The sequence below is a fragment of the Kogia breviceps genome, unplaced genomic scaffold, assembly GCF_026419965.1.
Source record: "Kogia breviceps isolate mKogBre1 unplaced genomic scaffold, mKogBre1 haplotype 1 scaffold_81, whole genome shotgun sequence".
Classification (NCBI taxonomy): Eukaryota; Metazoa; Chordata; class Mammalia; order Artiodactyla; family Physeteridae; genus Kogia; species Kogia breviceps.
The window spans coordinates 387468-403251 of NW_026712104.1; the positions used below are offsets into that span (position 1 = coordinate 387468).

General features: G+C 45.1%; 1 long non-coding RNA gene across 2 annotated transcripts in view; it reads left to right on the top strand.

Annotated features, from left to right (window-relative positions):
- The first annotated feature begins 11390 nt into the window (after positions 1–11390).
- Positions 11391–15784, top strand: part of LOC136793491 (uncharacterized) — an 83927-nt gene continuing 79533 nt past the window's right edge. The window contains exons 1-2 of one of the 2 annotated variants that reach the window (XR_010838779.1): positions 11391–11569; positions 12698–12795. This is a non-coding gene — a long non-coding RNA (uncharacterized lncRNA). The remainder of the gene's footprint in view (positions 11570–12697; positions 12796–15784) is intronic. The other variant, XR_010838780.1, reaches the window with a different exon arrangement.

Sequence of the window (15784 nt, forward strand, 5' to 3'; positions counted from 1 at the left end):
TTGCGCAGAGATGCGTCCCTGGGCGAAAACTCTGAGGACAAGTCACTGGCACAAAATCAGGAGAACAGCTCCCTCACGGTGGGGAGGAGGCTGTGACGAGGGAAGGGCACTCCTGGGTGTCCACTCATCGTGTTCTGTTCCTTGATCTTTATGATTATTCTTTACATGTCTATAACCTAAACCTTAATATGTACTTACAGCTTATCATTTTTGTTTAGTAAAAAGGGAGTCTCCCCAACAAAGTAGAAGGAGACCTGCTCCTCCCAGGGAAGAAAAGGAATAGTTTCTACCAGTGAAATCTAGATACCATGGCTGCTTCGACCATCAAGGCTGACAGCAACTCCCGTGAGAGGGACACCGGGGCCACGACCCTCAGAAGGACGCTCGGGGGCCTCAGTCCTGGGTCACTGCCTCTGAGGAGTCCGCGACACCTGTGCAAAAAAAAAAAGTCATTCGCCATTAACTCTTTTCTTAAAGTTTTTATTGTGAAAAACATCAAAGCTAAGAAAAAGGGAAAAATACATGTCAGCTTCACTTGCTTTCAGGAATTAATGCTTTATGGATTCACTTTATTCCCTGTGTGTGCGCTACGTGTGTGCATGTGCCTGTATGCGTACATGTGCTGTGCATGTGCATAGGTATGTGCACCGGCACACGTTAGTGTGTGCGTGGGTACACGCGAGCGTGTGTGTTCATAGGCTAGTGTGTGAATATATTTGTGCTGTGAGCATGCGTATGTTTGTGTGTGTGCTGTGTCTACCTTTGCGCACACCTGTGTGTTTTCTGGAACCACTTGCAAGTTGATTGCAGACTGAATTGTGCCCCAGATATGTCCGCACGCACCTGCTCTAACAATCCTGCGTAGCCACGTAAAGTTCAGAGATCGCAGGGATTTAAATGGATGGAGCAGGATGTCCTCACACAGCGTCTGTCTTCCAGTGACTGTCACTGTCTGAGTGACATCCTTCACACGTTCTCTTTAAGCCCCATTCAGGGTCCAGTTTAGACCCCATTACATTCAGTCACCTGCCTCAGGTCCCTTAATGCTACAATGTCACAGTTGGAGAGCTAGACCAAGGCTGGAGGTGCTTGTCCTGTTGGCCTGGCCTCCAGGCCCTGCACGTGGCTCCTGTGTTCCCATCTCTCAGGCAGGCCCTGACTTGGATGGGGCACCACATGTTTCTTCACAGGGTCCCATCGCCCAGTCAAGGGGGTTCATTCTCCCCAAACTGAGCATCAGGAGTGGGGGAGTGGGTGACATTCCCCACTGAGTCTCCTTCATGTGAGACCCTGTGCTGTTGAAAGAGCAGGCGCCCTGCCTTTGGGGGTGCGGGGCTGGGGGGTGGCATGTGGCCCACGATGGGTAGGCTGGTCCCCGGGTGGGGCGAGCCAGTGTGCAAGGAGCTCCGTGGTGGGTTCTCCTCTCCAATGGCTTCTGTGCCCCTACCTCTCCCCGTACCTACCCTCGAAGACAGCACGGTGCCCGGGACGGGAGCCGTGGGAGCCGTCAGCCACTGCCCCCTCTACACACACACACATACACACACACACACACACGCACACGCACATGCTGCAGGGAAGCAGGGCCTGAGCGCGGGGCTCTCAGCGGCCCTGAGCACCCCGCCCGGAATCGGCCAGTGGAATGGACAGACAGGCTCTCCTGGCCCGCACCATGCAGAACTGTCCTGCCTGGGCCTCCTGTGCGGCCGCCTCCTTCTGGAAGCCTGGGAGGCTGGAATCAGGCCACTTCTTGTCTGGCCTGGCCGCAGACTGGGCTGCACTCTAAGAAGTTCTTGCATCACATGTGGATCCTGACCACCAGGTGGCCAGAGACACTGGTAACATTTCTGTTTTGCCTGTTGAAATGTTTAATGACAATGATATCGTTCAGTTTCCTGATGTGGGTGTCCAAAGATGAGAGACCCATATGTGTGATCTGTACCTCCTATGAGCTCAGCCCTAAGCTAGTTGAAACATGATCAAGTTCTGTCTACACGGTAAATTTAGACCTCTCCATGTGCTGACTACTGTTTATGTTTAGAGCTGACCATGTGTTGTCTATAATAAGAAGATTTAGACCTGACCATGTTCCGTGTACGCTAAGAGTATGGAGAGATGGGAAGAGAGCCGGCCTGGCCTCAGTACTGGGAAGCTCCGTGCCTGCATTTGAAAGTCAGTGCTTAGATGTCTGGGTCTGGAGCCGAGGTGGGCTTGTCTAGGTAACACCCTCTCTTCTGAGTGTGGTGACCTGGTCCTCCCAAGGGCAGTGCTATGGGCAGGGCCTTTGTCTTTATTCCTGCAAGGTTCACCTTCCTTGGGGCTCGTGGATAATCCTCAGGAGGGCTACCTGCTGATTATTCCAATTTACCAGCACGTGCATGGTGCGAAGGGAGGCAGGTTTAGCTGGTGAATTGATTGCAGGGCACGCAGATCGGGCAAAAGGCCGATGGGTAACAGCTGAGGCTGCTGCTGAGCTCTCCTTCCTGTCTGCCGTCCCTAGTCAGCAGCGTCCAGAGCTGCCCTTCGGCTTTCAGCCCTGCTGTCCTGTGAGTTTTCTCAACAAGTAAGTGAGACAAGAAAGTGAGACTGTGCCTGCCAGAACCAAGTAATATGTTCAACTCTAGCATGAAAGCTTTAAAAAGAGGTAAAATCACACAGAACCAAAGTGAAAAGAGGAGGACTTCTGTGGGACAAGTGTGGGGACAGGAGACCCACCTTACACTTTTTCTCATCCCAGCAGAGCCCAGGAACCCAGGTTGTTTCTACATTAGGGGAGCAAGCAGCAGAGCCATGGTGCCCTGACCAAGGGGACATGTGACCCCAGGTGCACGGTCTGGTGAGGTGAGGTCACCCTGGAGGATGTGCACGTGTGACCCCAGTTGGGGACGTCTGCAGAGGGCGGTTCACCCTGGGACTGTGGACATGTGACCCAGGTGGAGTGGTCTGAGGAGGTGGGGTCACGTGTTGAGAGAGAACGTGTGACTTTAGGTGCAGGGTCTGGGGAGGTGGGTCACCCTGGTGAGTGTGGATGTGCTACACCAGCTATAGGGTACGGGCACTGTATGGGTCTCACCACATCTGCATGGGTCAGGATCACATGTATGGGGAGACCCCTATGTGCTCTTTGCCTGCAGTGTGTCTTTACCCCTTTGACATTTCCAACCTCTGCGTTAAGGGTGTTGCCCTGATTAACCGGTGGTTCCTTTTCTTCCCTTAATCTTGTCGCATTCATATGAGGTCATGCATGTTTGAGTGGGGTGCTGCTCTGTGTGCTGCTGAGTGACAATGTTCGGTGGTGTCATATGAATATCATAGCATATCATATGTCTAATCTATGGGGGTCACCACTGCCTGGGTCTCCCTGGACAGAGGTGAGGTGAGCACAGACTAGGCCCCCGTGAGAACGGTCTCCCATGTGCCATGTGAGGGCACCGTGATGGCCCCTAAGGTAGGGGAATGTGTTTGGGTCTCCGACATTTGTGATGAACGGGAGTCGAAATGGACTCTGATTTTAAAAGACATTATTTTATGAATTTAAGTGAAATAAAACACACGTCACATACCCTTTACCATCGTCACCATTTTAAGTGCACGTTTCTGAGGCATCAGATCTATTCACTTTCTCGTGGAGCCATCACCACCACGCCTAGAACTTTTCATCTTGCAAAACCAACATTCCACAACCATGAAAGTCTCCCTCCCCATCCCCTCACACTGGCCCTGGCACCGATGTCCCCTTCAGTCCCTGAGTTGTGGACTCCAGGGCCCCCACTGGAGCACAATCCTGCAGTGTTTGCTGACGGGTCATTTTGGAAGAGCTGACTTTCAGTCTGAGGCTCTGCCTGTTTGCATCTGAAGAATCTGCATTTCAGGAGGGGATGTATGAGGAAGGGGCGTAGGAGGGACAAAGGTGTCCGGGATGCAGTTGAGTCAGGACCTGATCAGCTGCCTTTTGTGTCCTCTGGTCGCATCTCTTGGTCTGGGCCTCATCTGCATCATCACTGTCCCCGCTGGCACCCCTGGGTGTTGTTGTCTGAGTGAGATTCCCCTGGTGCCCCTGCTCTCCTCCCCTCCTCCTGCTGGTTGGGGAGCGAACTGCTTGCTGGGTGGTCTCTACTCCTGAGGCAAGAAGGACCCTGTAGCATGGACCTGCAGAGTGTGGGTGTGGTCCCCACAGCATGGTGCCCACATAGGACACAACATCGGGGCGTGACAAGTGCTAGGTTGCCTCATCACTGACAGGGAATGTTGCCAAGATCCTGCTCGGGAGGGTGTGGTGTGGGTGGCCTGGGACCCCAGACGTCCATTAAACCAATAATGGCCCATTCCTATCCTGGAGCTTGGAGAGTGCATCCCCATGGGCTCCAGATTCACCCCTCATCTCAGCCATATCCCTCTGGCCCGTCTTTGAACTCAGGAAAATGAGCTCTCTTGTCTACAACATAGGCCTGGTCCTGTTGGTATTAGGATTCTTTAATTTAGGCGTCCTGGGATAGCAGCCCTTTTTAGGCCTGAGAAGGAACAAGCTCAGGAGTGTACAACAATTTCAGATGAAACTAATATTCTATGACTCTCTCTAACTCCGTGGTTGTTGACTTCTATTAGTCATTATTCTCCTGGTTTTAGCCCTGATGTGGGGATTACAGAGGAGCCAACATTTAAATCTTCATAATCTGTGTATTTGTAGCTTCAGTATCATTACTGACCCATCGATTTTATGGTTTGGGAAGAGTTATTGATTTCATGTATCATGTAAAGGATTCACAATGATGATAGAGCAATTAAGATTACAATAATGGCTGGTAAACTGTTCACATTTTCTCTACCTGTGCATCTATTATATGTATATGAGTTAGTTTAGTTGTCAATGTTAGAGAAATAATATAGAGAACTAGTTTCAAAAATCACTATTAATGTGTGATGATGAGAATGTAAATGTTCTTCCATAATCGGTGATGTTATATCTTGAGATCCTAGATGAAATTGATATGCCTTCGTGATATACAGGATTTTAGCCTCTGATTTAAGTTTGACAAAGCTACATCACTTTTTACTTTTCTCTCATTTATTGAGAAAGACATAATTGTTATGGTGTTGGCTTGAAAGTGGTTGAAAAGGACTTGAGACCTTCCTTATTTTATATTTACATAGGTAGGATCTTGAAACATAGGATATGGTGGAGGACATTTATGTAACAATTCTAGGTTAGGAGTATCCGTTTCTAGTGCTTAGCCTTCTTGTTTAGATGCAAATGCTTTTCAAAGTATGAAGATTATGATTAGCATTACTGCTGCTATTGAGATGAGTGAGCCAAAAGACACAATATTTCATGTTGTGTGTGCCTCCGAGTAGTGAGACTAAAGTAATGACATTCCTGAGAGGCCAGAAAGTGCTGCGGGAAGTCATATTTACTACTACAAATATACGCGTGAAGTGACTTTTTGCTCATGCTGAGTTCACTGTGTAACCTGAGAATAGTGGGAATCCGTGTAGGAAGCCTCCCGTAATAGTGAAGCCCGCTCCCATGGACATTAGGTCATGGAAGTGTGCTGCTACATAGTATGTATCCTGGAGGATAGTGTCCGGGGATGAGTTCACTAAGATGATTCCTGTGAAACCTCCTACTGTAAAAAGAAAAACTAAAGCCTAAAACTCATAATATATTGGAGGTCATATAATATTACCTCCGTGAACAGTTGCTAACCAGGGACTTCCCTGGTGGTGCAGTGGTTAAGAATTTGCCTGCCAATGCAGGGGACACGGGTTCGAGCCATCGTGTGGGAATATTCCACCTGCCGTGGAGCAAAAAGCCCATGTGCCACAACTACTGAGCCTGCCCTCTAGAGCGTGAAAGCCATGCTCTGCAATAAAGAAAGCCTTTTCAGTGAAAAGGCAATGCACCGCAGCGTAGAGTCGCTACTGCTCACTGCAACCAGAGAAAGCACACTCCTGTAGGGATAGAAGCAATTATGGTAGCTTTTGCAAAGTATGCTCCTGAGTGGACAGCTCTCCCTATGGTAAATATATGATGGGCCCACAAGAGAAATCCTAAAAAGCCAGTGGGCATGACTCATACTATTCCTAAATAGCTGAAAGGCACCTTTTGTCCTAAATAGTGTGTAATGATGTGTGAATTTATAACAAACCCTGGTAGACCATGAATACAGACTTCAGGGTGACCAAAGAATCAAAATAGGTGTTGGTATAGGATTCGGCCTCCTCCTGCAGGGTCAGAGAAAGTAGTGTTGAGATTTCTATCTCTTAAGAGTATGGCAATTCTGGCTGCTCGGACTGAGAGTGGTAATTATAGTAATATGGCTATAGTTGGTGAAGATTAAACAAATAATGGTGTTTGGTATTGGGTTATGACTGCTGGTTTTGTATGAAAGACTATAGTAATAAAAGCAATAGCACCAAGAATTGAGGAGACACCTGATAAATGTAAGGAGGAAATGGTTATGTCGACAGAGGCTCCTGCGTGGGCCAGGTTGCAGGCTAGAGCTGAATACACGGTCCACTGGTACCAGAACAAGCTTCTACTATTGGTGACATGAGTAGGAGTAAGAACGATGGGGGAAGTAGTCAAAAATTTACATGGTTTACTCGGGGAAATGCTACCTCAGGTGTGCGAGTTATTAGTGGCCCAAGTGAGTTTTCAAACCCTGCAATATAAGGGGTACAACAATAAAGAAAATTATTACAAGTGCAGGGACTGTTATGACCACGTTACAGATTTGTGCATCTCCAAGTAGCGCTCCAGGTTAGCATAGCTCAGCCTGGATTAATATTCTTAAGGTGCTGCCTGCTACTCCAGCTCAAGCACCAAATAGTAATTATAAGATGCCGATATCTTTGTGATTTGTTGAAAATAATCAACAGTGTATGAACAGAGGTAAAATGACTGAGCTAGCATTCGACTGTAAATCTGAAGACAGAGATTGAGCCCTCTTTCTCACAAACCCTGTGGTGAATCAACAAATTGAATTGTAATTTCAGAGAAGCAGCTTCAATTCTGCCAGAGATTTTCCTGCCTTTTTTCTTTTTTTCTTTCTCAAATGAAGAAGAAGCAGATTGAAGCCAGTTGACTAGAGGATTTGCCTGTTAACTAAAGTTTCCTGGGGTTAAAACTCATCAGTCTCGTAAAGATTTGGCTTAACTACAATGTTTGCTTTACATTCAATTGATGTAGGATGAAGTCTTTCAATCCTTATTTTTAGAAATTAAGTAAATTTTACTTGTTTTGGGTTATGAAAGCTCTTGGTCTGAACTAACCTAAATTCCTAGTCCAGCACGGATGGAATGGGTGTTATGTGGAATAATTGTCTGGGTTTTATGATTAGTAATGATAGGAAGGTTATTTCTTTGAATGTTCAATGTGATTTGTTTTTGTGTTGTTTCATGAAGGGAATACAGTTAGTGATGTGGAGTATGTTAGCTGCAAGTAGAAATATATGCTGAGCACTGCTGTGATGGCTATTAATGTTGGTAGAATGATGTTGTCATTTTCGTTATCTCTTGGATAAGTATTCATTTGGGTAAAAACCCTGATAGTGATGGACTATGTCCTAATGATACTATAATGGTGAGGAAAAGGATTGTGATGGGAGGTGTTTTACCTCATGTGTGTGATAATGACACTCTTGTAGTACAGGCTCTGGGCATAAATAATAAGAAGAGAGTACTGTTATGATATAAATTAGTATGTTTAGGATTGTTATAATCGGAATATACTTTATAACGGCTGTTATTCATCCTATATGGGCACTTGATGAGGAGGGTGTAATTTTTTCCAGGTGAGTCTGACTAAATCTCCCTCAGCCTCCAGCTATGATTTATAATATCACTATGATTAATAGTATATTTAGGTTGATGGATGGTGACATGTGGTATAAAACTGACAGGGGTGCACTTTTGTCATATTAATAGCATCAGGCCTGCTGTTCATGGGACGCCTTGTGTGACGTGAGGCACTCAGAAGTGAAATGGGGAAAGTCCTACTTTTGTGACAAGGGCGATTGTCATGAGGGTGGATGCTGCTGGATGAAAGATTTTTGTTATTCATTGTGTTCCATGACCAGAGTATATTAGATTAATGATACTAGCCATTATAAGTAGTATTGGTGTGGTGGATTGTTTTAGGAAATATTTGTTGGATGCTTCTGTAGCTTATGGGTTTGTGTTTTTTATTAGAATGGGGATACCATTAACCAGTGTGAGCTTCTTATACAATTATATTTCCTGTGATAATGGTCAGTAGAATGATAGTAAAAACAATGAGAGTTTATTAGTACAGGAAGGATCTACGACAACATGTTGGGGGTATGGGCCTGAAGCTTACCTAGTGAACCTTAGTATATAGCATGTGCTGTAATGTGGTAACATGGAGAATATAAAATTCTTAGGAAGAATTCAATTCCAGGAATAAGAGCATTGAAACCTCTATAATTTACTCTATCACAGTAACTCTTTTGTCAGACATATTTCTTAAGTTTGTGGTGGGTTGCTGGTATGATGACAGGTGGTGAAAACTCTCATATACATCGGGCTAATGTTAGTAGAAAAAAAATTTTTATACGAGATGTAGACGTTGATCATATCAAAATTGTGGGTAGGATGCTCAAATTCATAGAAAGGAGATTGTTAGATGTGTTTTAATGATGACTTGGGGTGTATATAATTCTGGCACCTAGGGATTGTCGAATGCTCCTACAAATGGATTGTTGTGGAAATGTTTATTATAAGGAAATTGACATATTGTCTAGCAAGGAAGAGGTGAATGGGCCTGCTACATCTTCTACATTGAAGTCATATACAGGTTTTGATTCTACTTCTGTTGAATCAAGTGGGGCTTCATTGAATTTCTGCTACTGCGGAGATAATAAAATTCTGAGTAGGGGTCAGAAGAAAATAGTCATAGGTGTTCCTGTGTAATAATTACTGTTGAAAGTGTAAATGATCCATTTATCAGTAAGATTGAGGATAGAATAACTGCTACATTACTTCATATGAGATTGTCTATGCTACTGTCCCTAGAGCTCCAGTGAGTGAGTATGGTGAATGTGAAGCTCATCCAGAACTGAGGATGGAATAAATGGCTAGGTGTGATATGGCTAATATAAAGAGTATGCCTACATTTATATTAATTAGTGGCTAAGATATGGGAAGAGGAATTCATGTTGTGAGAGCCAGGGTTAAGGCTAGCATTGGGGCAATAATATATAAATTGATGCTGTTGATGGACATAGTGGGTCTTTAATAAGTAATTTGAATGCCTCAGCAATGGGTTGTAATAATCCATGTGGGCAGATGATTTTTGGCCCTTTCTGGATTTGTATATAGCTTAGGATTTTCCATTTAGTTAATATGAGGAATGCTATGGTGAATTAAATTGGGTAACTTGTGAAAGAGTGTTGATTATAAACATATTCTTAGGAAGAGGACTTGAACCAGTGCAGATAAAAGTTTCAGTTTTACATAATTACCGGGCTCTGCCACCGTAACAAACCCTGCTCTACAGTAGGGTATGTATAAATTAATTGAATGTAGATTATGTCATCATTTAGTTTGAAGACATTGTGTAAAGTAAGCCGTATTGCTCTTGTCCTTTCATACTGGAAGAAATCTGCAATAGACAGAAACCAAGCAGGATGGCTCCAGTCTGAACTCAGATCATGTGAGACTTTAATCATTGAACAAAGAGACAATTAATAGCAGTTATACCATTGAAATGTCGTGATCCAGCATCAAGGTCAAAAACCATATTGCCGATATGAACTCTAGAATACAATTACACTCTTATCCCTAGTAAAACTTGTTCCATTGATCAGTGTTTGAGAAGAACAGGTGATAAAGAATTTTGACTAGCTGGTCTAAATTGTAATCACTCAGAGGTGATTTTATTCTCTAAAAATAAATGGCACACGGGCTCAAGGTGCACCAGCTTCAGTAGTTGTGGCACGCAGGCTCAGTAGTTGTGGCCCACTGGGTTAGTTGCTCCGTTGCACGTGGGATCTTCCCAGACTAGGGATCGAACCCGTGTCCCCTGAATTGGCAGGCGCAGTCTTAACCACTGCATCACCAGGGAAGTCCCAGAATCGCCGTCTCCCTTTTAATACACCTTAAGCCCAAAGAATCCATGGAAGATTGTTACAGATAATAAGAGAATAAAATATTGTAAGGACTATAACAGAAGCATATAGTACACTGTTCATATAGACACATCCCAAGCAGTTACAAAGTATATTATAAAGAAGGCTGCAATTTTCAAAGAATAACATAAATTATACCCACAAACTCCCAATATTTCCTGAATCGTTGCAATCTGAAACCCTATTGTAGGAAGCAGAACATTCCAGGAGACATTCTACAAATCAAGGCCTCTAAACCCTGTGGGTGGATAAGGAATTCTGGAAGGAAGGTATCCTCACTCAAGGAGAGCATGATCCTATACTTTTGTCACATCACATCCCTGTACAATTCCCATTGATCTCGGTCCAGGCATTCCCAGTTCTCTTGAGAGAAATCTATGGGCACATCCTGGGATGTCAGCAGTCCCTGAAATTAAAAGTACACATGACATGTGGCCACGGGAAGAGTTCATAATGTGACGCAAGAAGAAAAGAGCAAATTAAGAGAACTGGTTTTAATTTAGAAGAGTGTCTTCAATCATCCACTAATATATATATATATACATATATATTTTTTTTCACAAAGTAACTTTCTCTATTTCTAACTACAAAAAAGAGTATGTCATGTGATCCATAAAACCAGTATAGAGACTATAGTCATCTGGAAAGGAAATGATAAAATGGTGGTTTCAACACGGACATATGCATTTTTGAGTGTTTTATTTATATCAAACTGGATAAAATGTGCGTATTTCTCAGACAGAAGAGAAATGTCGAGGTAGAAATGTACCTTTCAACTATTCATGGGTCCACAAGTACACTGGAGAGAGTGTAAAATTGCAGATTCTGATACAGTAGGGCCGGTGGGCCTGAGTTCTATTTTTTAAACGAGCTCATTTTTAACTAGTGATGCCACAGTCTCTGATTCATTAACGACAATTGTGAATAGCAGAGACATAATAAGGAAAGGTAAACATTCATAGTTAACTTCTAACTTCAAGTGTGTTATGGATTTCCCACGTTTAATAGGATAGTAAGCACAGCAGCAACCACCGTTTGTGAACATTCACTGTAGACCGTGTGTATCTTTCTGACTTTTTGTGTAGGATTGCAGGAAAAAGGCCTGTGCTGCGGCCACAGTGGGCGAGGCCCTCAGGCCGGGCCGCCCCTCCAGGACCCCCGACGGGGCCCTGAGCTCCTGGCGGCTCCTCCCCCGGCGCCCCGCCCCCTCCCAGGAGGCCTCGGGGCAGAACGGCCCCACCCACTGCGTCCAGAACGGAGCCCGCGTTTCCTCAGAGCTGGAGTTCCCGGCTCGGGGTCTCTTCAGTCCGCCGTCACGGAGCTGCCCTGGAGCCCCAGGGGAGGGCGGCCTCACTGACGCTGCCGGCTGCGGAGGGGCCCCGGCGGCCGAAGCCGCGACAGTCGTGGGGACGGCGGGCCGGGTAAGTGGGTCTGGTGCCCGGGCGGCCGCGCAAGAGCAGCTTCTGAGGGGAAGGGTTTCGCGGCCACCCGCCGCTGCTGTGCAGAACGAGCAGCCTCGGGGTCTGGTCCCGGGGAACTTCGGCCCCTCCTCTCGTCCCTGCCCTCGGCCTGGCTCGCGGGGCCCGGGGGGCGTGGGGAGAGGGCGGCTGAACGTCCTGAGGGGACACGGGGCGAGGGAGGCGCAGGGTCCGGCCGCAGCGTCAGCGACCCTCCTCCCGACGGCGGGGAAAGCGGCCGAAAGTTCCTCCCGAGGCTCCCAGGCCTCTTGTTCAGCCGAGGCCCTGTGCGCCCCTTCCTCCGTGAGCTAAAGCACCCGGGGGGGGGGGAGGGGACAGGGCGGGGGGCTGGCGGAGGTGATGGGGGACGTGAAAAGGTGATTGTCAGCTAAGGAGAACCTGCTCTCCCAGGTTCTACAGGAATGCAGGGCTTTCCTTATGCGAAGATGCTGGAGTCAGGCTCACGAATTCCTTCCTTTGATATGCACCTCAGCTCTCTGGGGCCTGCATCCTGTATTTGCATATCCTGAGTTCCTCAGCCTGCCCGCTCACATTGGAGAGGATGACTGTGGCATCTTTTGTTTACTGAGGTGGCAAGAAATATTCCATTTCTCACAGGCTTGAGGGGCAGACAGTGAAGAAGCGTCGGAGAGTCTCACTTGGCATGTACTTTGGTTTACATATAGATAATAGTTATACTTACTTAACTGTGCTAATAGAGGCTCTGGAGTACAATCAACTTGTACTACTGCCCTCTATGTATTAATTTCATCAATATCATAAGATAAATGCCTGTAGAATTGACTTAATCCAGTTAAATAGCATAATGATTTTTAAAGGAAACATAATAGAAATATAACAACAAAACCTTTACCACTACAGGCTGGGTCTGGAACAAGGTAAATAAATGTTCCATTGTTAAAATATTGAAAGAGTATTCAATAGAAATATCAAGAAAAATGACAAATAATAAGGGCAGCAGAATGTTGAAATGTTCTATCTTTCTATCACTTTAAAGTGGCAGAAAATCATTTATGAGCAGGCACTGGGGCAGAAGATGCCTGATTTTATATCTTTGTCATATTTGTGCAGTTGTTTCAACAAGTAACTTAAAGACACAATGGAAAAGCCAGGAGGTTTGTGCCTGAGATCATGTTGATGTGAAACCCGGGATGGCCGCCTTGTGCCAGGTGAGTTAAGTTTACCTCGCAGGTAGACCCCAGAGCTCCTGAGAAACAAGGGCTGGAATTTTTCTTCTGCGATGAATAGGAGCTGTTGAGTCCAGTTCATTGAGCAAGGAGTAGGTCTTGTCTATTACATATTTGGTTTTTGGAACGGTATCTGTGCTAATTTCAAACTCTTGTTTTATGAAAACCCCCCCTCACCTTTCCCCTGAAGCAGGCATAAGTGTGTTTTCTAAAAGCGTGACTCTGTTCTGTTTTAATTCAGTTCTTTGTAGCCATGTTTACATTCCCTCTATAAGTGATATGTTTTGATAAATTTCTTTTTCTGTGTGACCTTTTTCACTTTGAATTATCGTACCTAAATCCACTCATTATGCTGCTACTAGCCTTATGACATTGATTTCATGGCTGAGTGATATTCCATTGTACATAAGTTTCACAACTTCTGTATCCATTTTTCTCTTTCCTGGGATATGGAACGGGTACCGAAGTCGAGGTTCTTGTAAACAGAGCAGCCCTAAGCTTTGGGGTGCCTGTGTCTTGTTGATTTTTAGTCTTCCCAAGATATACGCCCATGAGTGGAAGTGCCCTATGCTCTGTAGCTCTGTTGTTTAGATGTTTTAGGAAACACCATACACTTTTGTAGAGTGTCTGCGGCAATTTTCATCCCGCCCGTCAGCATAACAAGGTTTCCTGTTCTCCATGGCCTGTCCTGCATTTGTGGTTTTTTACACTTTTTTCAGATGGCCGTTTTGACCGGGGGGAAGTGAGACTTCTTTGTAGTGCTGATTTGCTCTCCCAGCTTGCTTGGTTGGCCAAAACGTGTGTATGCTTTTTTACCTGAATATATTCAGGAAGGAACACATACTCCCTTTTTGGCCAACTGCATCATTGTCCAAGTTCTGCCGCTTTTCATGTGCTTTCAAGGAAACTCCAATCTACCTCTTGAAATCTGTTTCCTGCAATTCTGCCTTGCTTTCAAATCCTCTTCGTTGCCTTAACTCAATGTATTTTTGGATGGTAGTTGTCATTTATCACTGTGCAGGTTTGTGAGTTGCAGTGCCCCTGAGCTCCATGTTTCAACTGCCCTTTTTGTGAGCTGGCCCAGAAAACCACAGCATCGCCTCAGGCCCTATCCTGGTTTCGGGGCGTCAGGCTGAGCCTTTGGTGAATTCTTCTTCGTGATGGGAAATGAGAGTAACATGTGCCCGACCAAACACCTCCAGCGAGTCTCTCATTGGTTCCCCCTTTTCCCGTTCATCCTCGGCACATATTGCAAACTGTTCGAAACAGGAGGTTAAAGGTGCTGATTCTCCAAGTGGGGAGATTGTTAGTAAAGCGGCTGGAATGGTGAACCCGAGCACCAGGAGATGAAAAATGAGGTGCACTGTCGAAACCTTTCATGATCACACGGTGTATCATCCTCTGGGCTTCCCATGCAGCTTTTAGCTGTAGGAAGGTTGCGTTGCACCTGGAGAGTTGGGACCCATGGAATGGGTAGCACACAGTATTACTTTAAAGGGTCTGCATTTGCTCACTCAACCTCACCAATCCTCTCAGTCCCAAGAGTGTCCAACCTTATGTCTCATCCTGCTGTGTGTCTAGGTGTGTTCAATCCATGTTGCATCATAGCCCCTGAGCAAAAGTTATAAGGGTTTTTATGTCTGTCACTGTCTTTTTCTACTATTGTTATATTGGTTACAGCTGATTTTCAACGCTGTTTGTTGCTGTTCTACATCCACTTGATTCACATAGAAACAGACATCAATAAATTCTTTTTCAGATTCTTAACAGTCGTATAGAATTTTTTCTGGTGACTTGAGTGTGCTGAGTGCAGTTCTTTGAGGTTCTGTGTAGGCCTCGTCTATTATCAATTTGGTATTTGGAACGGTATCTTTGCTAATTTCAACCTCCTGGATAATGCCTCACCCCTCCCCACCTTTCCCCTTTGGCAGCCTTATGTGTGTTTTCTACATATTTGACTATGTTTCTGTTTTGTAATTTGTTTCATGTGTAGCCATTGTTGATTCTACCTTTAAGTTATATCTTACGATATGTGTCTTTTTCTTTCTGACTTATGTTACCTAGAATGATCTTACATAACTCCTCCTGAGTTGATGCAACTGGCCTTATTTCATTGATTTCCTGGCTGAGTTATATTCCACTCTACATATGTACCACATCTCTTTTATCCATTTTTTCCTTCCAGGTATATTTAGGTTTTATCCAAGTCGAGGCTCTTTTAAACAGAGAGGCGGTAAACGTTGGGGTGCCTGTATCCTGACGATTTTTGTTTTTCCCAAGATATTCGCCCATGAGTGCAAGTGCCCTATGCTCTGTAGCTCATCTGTTTAGATGTTTTAGTAAACACAGTACACTTCTTCAGTGTGCCCGTTGGCAATTTACATTTCCACTATCAGCCTCACAGGGCTCCCTTCACTCCTCGCCCTGTCCTGCATTTCTGGTGTTTACACTTTATGAGGATGGCTCTTCTGACTGATGCGAAGTGTGATACTTTTTGTAGTATTGATTTGCAATGCCCACTGTTTGGTTGGCTAAAAAGGGTGTATGCCCTTTTCTTTAATATATTCAGGAAAAAAGCATACGCCCTTTTTGGCTAACTGCACCGTTGGCGATGTTCAGCCCCGTTTTTGTGCTTTCATGATGAGTCCTTTTTACCTCTTCAAATCCCTTTCCTGCCATTCTCCCTTGTTTACAATTCCTTTTCGGTGACTTCCCTCAAGACATTTTTCAATGATAGATATTTTCAACTCTGCAGTTTCGTGAATTTTAGTGATCCCGAGTTCCATTTTTCAACTTGTGTTTTTTGGAACTGGCCACAAAATAGTGGGATTTCCTCAAACCGTATTCTTTTTCCATGGGCAATCTTAGCCTTTGGTCATTTCGTCTTCCTGATTGGAAATGAGAGTGACATGTGCCTGTCCGAACACCTAGGACTTTTCTCTCATTGTTTCTCATCCTTCCGCTTCATCCT